The 8,497-nt window shown below is 45.3% G+C and overlaps 1 non-coding gene across 1 annotated transcript; it reads left to right on the forward strand.

The window, feature by feature from the left end:
• Window positions 1-6,701: 6,701 nt before the first annotated feature.
• Window positions 6,702-6,865, forward strand: LOC144592527 (U1 spliceosomal RNA). The gene has a single exon (XR_013547150.1). It is a non-coding gene; the product is annotated as a U1 spliceosomal RNA (small nuclear RNA).
• The last annotated feature ends 1,632 nt before the right edge of the window (window positions 6,866-8,497 follow it).

An 8,497-nucleotide genomic window follows, 5' to 3' on the forward strand; every position in this document is an offset into this window, starting at 1 on the left:
ATCGCTGGTTGGCGTGGACACAGTGGGCCGAAGGGCCGGTTTCCGCGCTGTATCTCTAAAACTAAAAATTAAACTAAAATGATAGAATGCACTGGATACAGTGAAGCAGAAAGTCCTTGACAATATATTTGTAGATTACAAAACCTACTCCATACTTCTGAGTTTGGCAAGACACTACCAGCTGTGCAGTTAAGTGCAAGATGTTCTGTCTAAGTCCTATCCATAAATATTTGGTCAATTATCATCTTGTCAGTCTACATACAAATCAGTAGTAGGTCAATAATATAAGGTGTTGTAGAGAGAGCTGTCAGCTGCCCACACTAACTAATAACCTGCTCGTTGATGTATACCTCAGAATTTCCCTGGACATCTTGACTTTAGATTTCAATTACAACCCTGGAAAAGAAAAATAATGCTGAATTGCAAAAGCAATGTGAAAATTTCAGCCATCAGGGCTGCAGTTGTCCAAGTCATCAGGAGCTCTGAAGTAAAAACAACATCAATGGGGATCAGGGCAAAACACAGAACCAAAAGGAAACATTCAAGTGATCCATTTCAGAGCTGTGGTTTGAAAGCTGTGGTTCTTTGAGGTTAATTATCTCGCCCCACATTACTGCAGGTCGTTTGCTCTTTGGATTTCACTTCCTTTAATGTCTTGTAGAAAGAAGATAAATAGGGAGAGTGCTTATGAGGCAATTTGTGCAAGAAAGTAATATTTATCTAGGTAAGCGTCTATAAATCACGCCATCATTTATAATTGCAGACAAAGGCAGGCTTATCAAATAATGAGTCACAAGGATTCTCCTACCCAAAGCAAAATTGCAAGAATCTTTCCACACAAAACTTAAGAGCAATATACAATGAAGTTAATATAAATAAAATGGCAGAATATGAGGCTGCATCAAGCAAAATGATTTGATAAAGAAATAAGTTGAATCCTTTAGCAGTGTGAAGAAAGTGAGCACCATAGGAGCAGACAGTATAGAGGCAAAAGACTTGAAGCTCGGCCTGGAAAGATGAACTTCTGCTCACTAGTATTCTGTATTAATAGCCTTCTGTATTACATCTGCAACCATATCCAGTAATAATTCATTGTCCTTGGCCTGTAACAGCATTCACCACCTCTCCCCATCCATTCAGAATCATTAACTTACTTTTACGAGGTATCATAAAAAAGAGCACAATTTTCCCATAATTGATCCCAAAACTCCATGGAGGAAGGAGGTGTACAGGTCATAAGGTCAGAAATAATTGGAGCAGAATTAGACCATTCAGCACATCAAGTCTACTCTGTCAATCAATTATGGCTGATCTATCTCTGCCTCCTAACCTGCCTTCTCCCCATAAACCCTGACACCCATACTAATCAAGAATCTATCTATCTCTGCTTTAAAAATAGCCATTGACTTGGCCTCCATAGCCTTCTGTGGCAAGGAATTCCACAGATTCACCACCATCTGACGAAATAAACTCCTTGTTATCTCCTTCATAATGGAACATCCTTTTATTCTGAGGCTATGACCTCAAGTCCTAGACTCTCCCACTATAGGAAACATCCTCTCCACATCCACTCTATCCAAACCTTTCACTATTCGGTACGTTTCAATGAGGTCCCCCCGCATTCTTCTAAACTCCAGCGAGTACAGGCCCAGTGCATTCAAACGCTCATCATATGTTAACCTACTCATTCGGATCATTCTTGAAAACCTCCTCTGGACCCTCTCCAAGGCCAGCACATCCATCCTCAGGTATGGTGCCCAAAATTCCCCAGGCGCCACTTGTTTTTTTACAGCGGTTTAGGTTACACAAATTAGCCCTTACCAAATCACTATCTAAAAAATTGAAATACGGAATAAAATTTGCTCTTACAAAATTAAGGTATATCAATAAATGCACATTTTTTTCCAACATGTTTCTTGACTCATGCACATTTACTCCATTCCTGGTGCCATGTGGCTGGCAAGGACATCAGCTGTGGTCTGGATATGGAACACATTGCTTCAAAATATTAACTCAAGAATATATTTACTGAGCGCCGAATGACACTTACAACAGGTTCTGATTATACCAGTACAGGGGAAAGCGCATTTTGATTTCACACCTACCAACCTAACAATCATATTTATCCAAGACGGTCATGATGGAAGAGGTTATCACAAACTATTCATGAAGAAAAAGATTCCCTTGTTTATAGTGACAATATTTTCAATTTATTTGTGAGGTACTGACATTGAATTAAAAAACTGGATGTTTTATAAAGAGATTAGCATTTGAAATCTAAACCATAACTTGTGTATGTTACCAGGAGCAGCAAAGGTTTTCTTCATCACAATCTGTAAACCTTTCACCCTAGCATACTCCTCCGTCTAGGATTGTCACCATTGAGTCCACTGATGAATTTAATAAGGAAGGCGGAGGATCATGAGGAGATTGGCTAAAGTTTACCTGAAAACCAAATGCAACAAAACTCGACTTTGGTGGGACTGAACTATCAGACGTTAGTTTATGAATTCTCCATTGCACTTTTGATTCAATTAATTGAATCAAGGGATATGGGGAGAAAGCAGGAACAGGGTACTGATTTTGGATGATCAGCCATGATCACATTGAATGGCGGTGCTGCTCGAAGGGCCGAATGGCCTACTCCTGCATCTATTTTCTATGTTTCTACTTCAAAGCTATTACACAGTAACATTTCAGTGAAGCAGACAAGTCTCGAGGAAAGGTGAGCAACAGAACCAGCTGAGTTTAAAACAAACACTGAAACCGAGGCCCAGCGAGTGGTTGAGAAATGCAGGAACCAGGGGTGCAGTGAATGGAAGGGAAGTGTGGAAGTTGGGGCCCTGGTGAGTGCAAGGGGAATGCAGAAACGGGGGCCCTGGTGAGTGTAAGGGGGCAACAGAAACTGGGGCCCTGGTGAGTGTAAGGGGAATACAGAAACTGGGGCCCTGGTGAGTGTAAGGGGGATACAGAAACTGGGGCCCTGGTGAGTGCAAGGGGAATACAAAAACGGGGGCCCTGGTGAGTGTAAGGGGGATGGAGAAACTGGGCCACTGGTGAGTGCAAGGGGACAACAGAAACTTGTGGCATAATGAGCGGAAGTGGAGCCTGGGAGTTTGGCACCCAGCGAATGGTATGGCAGTGCAGAAACCGGGTTGTAACGAGTGGAAGGGTAGTGCAGAAACCAGGACCCCACTGAGAGGAAGCAGAGTGGCAAAACCAAGGCCCCGGTGTGCAGAAGTAGAGTGGTGAAACTGGTTCCCGTCCCCCGTCCCCCCTCCCAGAGAGAGGAAGGGAGCTGCAACCACAGTGAAAGGAAGGATGGCAAGGAAACTTGGGCTAGTGAGTTAATGCTCAGAAACTAGGGCCCCAGCCAGCAAAGTATGCAAACATCACCTGGTGAGCCAGATGCTGCCCATTGGAATTTCCATATGGTAGGATAGTAGATTATCAGAGATTTACTGATACTGGTATTGGTTTATTATTGACATGTGAACCAAGATACTGTTAATCCAGACCTGAATCAAGATCTTTGTTTTATTTCGGAGTCACGTGAGTGACTACGTGAAGACCCCGTCCAGCACGCGTGCGCGACATTAGCGTTCATGCAGTGCACCGCGACGAACGGGAGTTCAAGGTGCTCCCGCTACAAACTAAAAAGTCGGGCCGACAGGTAAGTTCTACCGTGGCCGTAAGTATTTTCTCTCTGGTCTGCTTTAGGTCCCAAGATGACCAAGACCAGAGGAAAGAAATTTGCAGTCGCCCCCGTTCGTTTTCCGTTGAGGAACGTTCTTTGGAGGGGGGGCAAGAGGCGGCACAACTACCGAGCCGAGCCCAGCACCGCTAGTGCAGCCTGAGCAGCGGGCTGGAGGTACCTGCAGCCAGAACCGGGCGGTAGTGTCTGGACGATTCGGATGAAGATGCTACACCGCTACACAGTGGCACTGGCAGCCGCCTAAGCCGAAAACGGCTTATGGAGCAATGCTCCAGCGAGATCTGCTGAGAGCAGCAGCAGACTCGCCAAGGGAGGGCCCAGATCGCCCAGGCACTCCCGCAGTGCCCTTTAGGGGCACTGGCCATTGCCTCACCTTCGTTTGAAGGCAGCATTGGCGACCAGGTCTGGGCTGGTCAAGAAGAGGGGTTGTTGGCTGAAGATGTCCGGAGTACGCAGAGTGTACAGGATCAGGAAGAGCTGCTGGGTGTGGTCAACCGCTACGTGGACATTCCACGAGGGGGTCGGCCTTTAGAGCCGAAACTTGCAGCCAGCATTGACCACCTGTCCTCAAAAACCCTACAAGAACGGGTGGTCAATGAGGCTCTTGAGCTATACACAGCCCCAGAAAATTGTACATCATTAAATGTACCAGCTGTAAACAGCCAAATTTGGCATTTGGGGCAGGAACCTGGAGTTGAAGCTCCAGAAAATCCTTAAACTGACTGCAGCGATAACATCATATGCTCGGTCCATTGATGGTGTGGACATTTCCACAAATCAGCAAGATACACTAGCTCTGCTGTGCACCACTCAATACCAAATAAATGGTTTACGGAAATTATCAAGCCTGCCCTCAACCCTAAGTTTGCGGGACTCTGCAAAACACCGGGTTCAGAACCTCCAATTCTGCTTTTTGGAAAGGATCTCCCAAAAAAGGTGAAAGACCTAGAGGAAGAATCCAAGACCTTTGGTCTCGTGAGGGCAGGCTTGGGACCGAGCAGACCTAACAAACCCAGGCGGCAGTACCTCACGGCGTCCACCAGTCATAAACCACCATATGGGACTGGTGAAAGCTCGGGGTCCGCAACCATTCCCCGTAAGCCTTTTAGGCCAGGGCCCAGAGCGGACCCCATGGAAAATGCGCCACCCCCCAACAACAACATCAACGTCAACAGCAGCCCTCTACAGCCCAGCAGACACCTCATCGTCCAGCGAAGAGGCAGAAGAAGAATTAACACCAATCACCATGGAGGTAGGTGGGTCTGGTACCTTTCGGCATATGAGCAGTAGGGACTCTATACTAACAGGGAGGAGATTGCACTTGTTTTTTGCATGCATGGGAAACCATCACTAATGACAAATACATACTAACCTGCATTCATGGCTATAAAATTGACTTTGTTCATGAAAACATTCCGCCAGTTCAGCACATACCCCAAAGGGTATTCACCCTCTCAGTCAAAGACAAACAAGAGGGTCAAGCTGAACTTGTGAGGCTACTAGCAAAAGGTGTCATTGAAAGAACAAAACATGAACCTTTGGAATTTGTGTCTACAGGGTACTTTCTAGCAGGCATTGATTTAAAAGATGCCTACTACTCAGTACCCATACACAAGGAGCACCGTAAATAATTAAAAATTTATCTGGATGAAACAGCTATGTCAATTTAAAGCCTTACCAAATGGACTAACCTCCGCTCCAAGGTTTCACTAGAAGCTTAAAACCCGCCTTGGCATTATTGACAAAACAAAAGCATATAGTCATGGCGTACTTAGATAGGGAAACCTTGGAGACAGCTATTTTGGCAGTAGCAGCCACCAAACGTTTGTTTGAAACTTTGGGGTTTGTCATACATCCAGATAAATCCAATTTTACACCGTCCACTACCATGGACTATCTTGGATTTACGATTGATACTGTTCGCATGGTTGTAACTCTGCCAAAGTGGAAAGCATCACAATTGGCACTATCATGCCACGAACTAATGCATAAACGTCAGCCAACCATACGGCAGGTAGCTAGAGCTATTGGTAAAATGGTAGCAGCTTTTCCAGCTGTACAATTTGGGCCTTTGCACTACCAAAATTTACAAAGAACAAAAGTGCACGCACTAAAGCAAAACTCAGGTCACTTTGACCGAGCATGTATTTAACTGCTGAATCCATTACAGAGTTACAATGGTGGACAAGGAACATTAGCCTCAGTTCCAGTCCCATAATTATCTCCAACCCAGTATTAACCATTCAAACGGATGCCAGTGCCTTGGGCTGGGGAGCAACTAACATGCTATCCAGCACAGGGGGCAGATGGACTAATTCTGAATCATCTTGCCTACAGACACGGGGTATCAACTATTTAGAAATGTTGGGTGCGTTTTATGGTTTAAAAGCATATGCATCTAATACGCATCATGCACATGTCCGGTTGCAATTAGATAATACCACGGTGGTGGCTTATATCAACCACATGTGTGGTATAAAGTCAATATCGTGTGATAAATTGGTCAAAAATACAGTGGCAGACACCAGGTCACGCAAATTTGACGATAACATCAAATGGATGTTAAATCCCAAAATATTTGCCGAAATTACAAAGCAAAATGGCACACCAGATATCGATCTATTTGCATCCAGGCTGAATCACCAGGTACCAACGTATGTCGCTTGGGAACCAGACCCTGAGGCAGCAGCAGTTGATGCATTCACGCTGTATTGGGGGAAAAATGTTCTTTTATGCTTTTCCTCCCTTCTGCCTCATCAGTCGGGTATTACGGAAGATTCAATTGGATTCCGTCCCCAGCAGTCCGGAATTATTAATCCACCCAGTGTCAGGCATTAGTCACCCGTGCCATGACAGAGTCAATCTCCTGGCTTGCAGATTCTCAAAAGACCTCTACTGGGCCTGGGACTGTCTGAGGACGCCATCAACATGATGACCGCATCCCACCGGGAGTCCACCAGGAGACAATACCTGACCAATATAAGGAATACTTACCTGGCAGGGGAGATACCTTGATCACTCAGGAGGTTTTCCCAGGACAAGGCTATCCCATTGCACTTCGGGTGTGCTGACGCCTGCGATGTCCCCAAATGCGGGATACTCGACTGCAAAATTTGTGGTAGTGGGGGACTGCGTTCGCTCTCTCCCCTGTTAAAATGGGAACGGTATTGCTCCAAAACAGGAACTACCTACACTACAGCGACACCCACCAGTGTTGTGCAATTCCTGGTTGGATTACATCAGGAAGGACTCAGCTACAGCGCCATAAATACAGCCAGGAGTGCGTTGTCAGCTTATTTGGTTCCAGCAGCAGGACAACTGGCTTTGGGGTCCCATCCACTAGGAATCAAAATCATGAGGGGCATTTTTAATACTAACTCCTCCAGACCAAGGTACACTCAGATCTGGGATGTCAGCATTGTGCTGACGTACCTTAGGGGATGGCCACCGCCCAGGGCACTCACGCTGGAACAACCTACACTGAAATCAGTCATGCTCATGGCACTAGTGTCAGCTTAAAGGGTACAATCCCTTCACCTACTGAGGCTCGACAGCATGACAGAGTCATTGGACTGTTTCACATTCCATATTCAGGGACTGGTCAAACAAACTAGACCAGGTACCACGCCTCCAGTCATGGAGTTCTGGGCATATTCATCTGAACCACGGCTGTGTGCCAAGACCACCTCGCCAATTACATAGACACAACATACAACTTAAGAGGGAGAGAAAAAGCCTTATGGATAAGCCACAAGAAGCCTCATGGTCAGGTGACGAGCCAAACCATTTCAAGGTGGCTCAAGCAGGTGCTTAAGTCCGCGGGAGTCAATACGAATGTTTACAAATCTCACTCCACCAGGGCTGCATCTACGTCGGCGGCTAGTCAAATGGACGTGCCAATTGACCATACTCTGGCCAGAGCAGGATGGTCCTCGGAAAGAACTTTCCAAAGGTTTTATAATAAACCGCTGGCGCAACCTGCTACATTTGCAGACAGAATTTTAGAGTCTGCAGATAATATTTAATTTGAGCCCTGGGGAGCTCTCTGTTTTTGTTGTCATTAATAAACCTTTTTTGTTCACAAACAGGTTTCTTGATCGTGATAACATACTTCCTCCCTCTAAGGTCTTCAGACAGTGAGTGAAGCATGAGCTGGTACACGGTTCGGAATCACAGAAGCTTTGAAGTCTTCACGTAGTCACTCACGTGACTCCGAAATAAAATAGTAAGATTAAATGAGAACTTACCAGTTCGAAGTTTGATCTGTATTTTATGAGGAGTTACGATGAGGGACTACGTGCCCTCCGCTCCCACCCTTTTTTATACAGATCAACTGGTAATCAAGTTCTTATTTTTTCTTTACTATATTTATTTCAATCGTTGTGTTTTTTCTGTGAATCCACACCGCTGCTTTGAAGAATGTCGCGCACGCGTGCTGGACGGGGTCTTCACGTAGTCCCTCATCGTAACTCCTCATAAAATACAGATCAAACTTCGAACTGGTAAGTTCTCATTTAATCTTACTATTTTATGTGCTGAGGCAAATTATACAATAAATGAATACCCCAGCTGGTGCAAAAGAGAAAATTACAAAGTGCAGAATATAGAGTTCAAAAACATAGAAACATAGAAACGTAGAAAATAGGTGCAGGAGGAGGCCATTTGGCCCTTCGATTCAGCACCGCCATTCATTGTGATCATGGCTGATCATCCACAATCAGTAACCTGTGCCTGCCTTCTACCCATATCCCTTGATTCCACTAGCCCCTAGAGCTCTATCTA

The sequence above is a fragment of the Rhinoraja longicauda genome, chromosome 3 (genome assembly GCF_053455715.1).
Source record: "Rhinoraja longicauda isolate Sanriku21f chromosome 3, sRhiLon1.1, whole genome shotgun sequence".
NCBI classification, from domain to species: domain Eukaryota; kingdom Metazoa; phylum Chordata; class Chondrichthyes; order Rajiformes; family Arhynchobatidae; genus Rhinoraja; species Rhinoraja longicauda.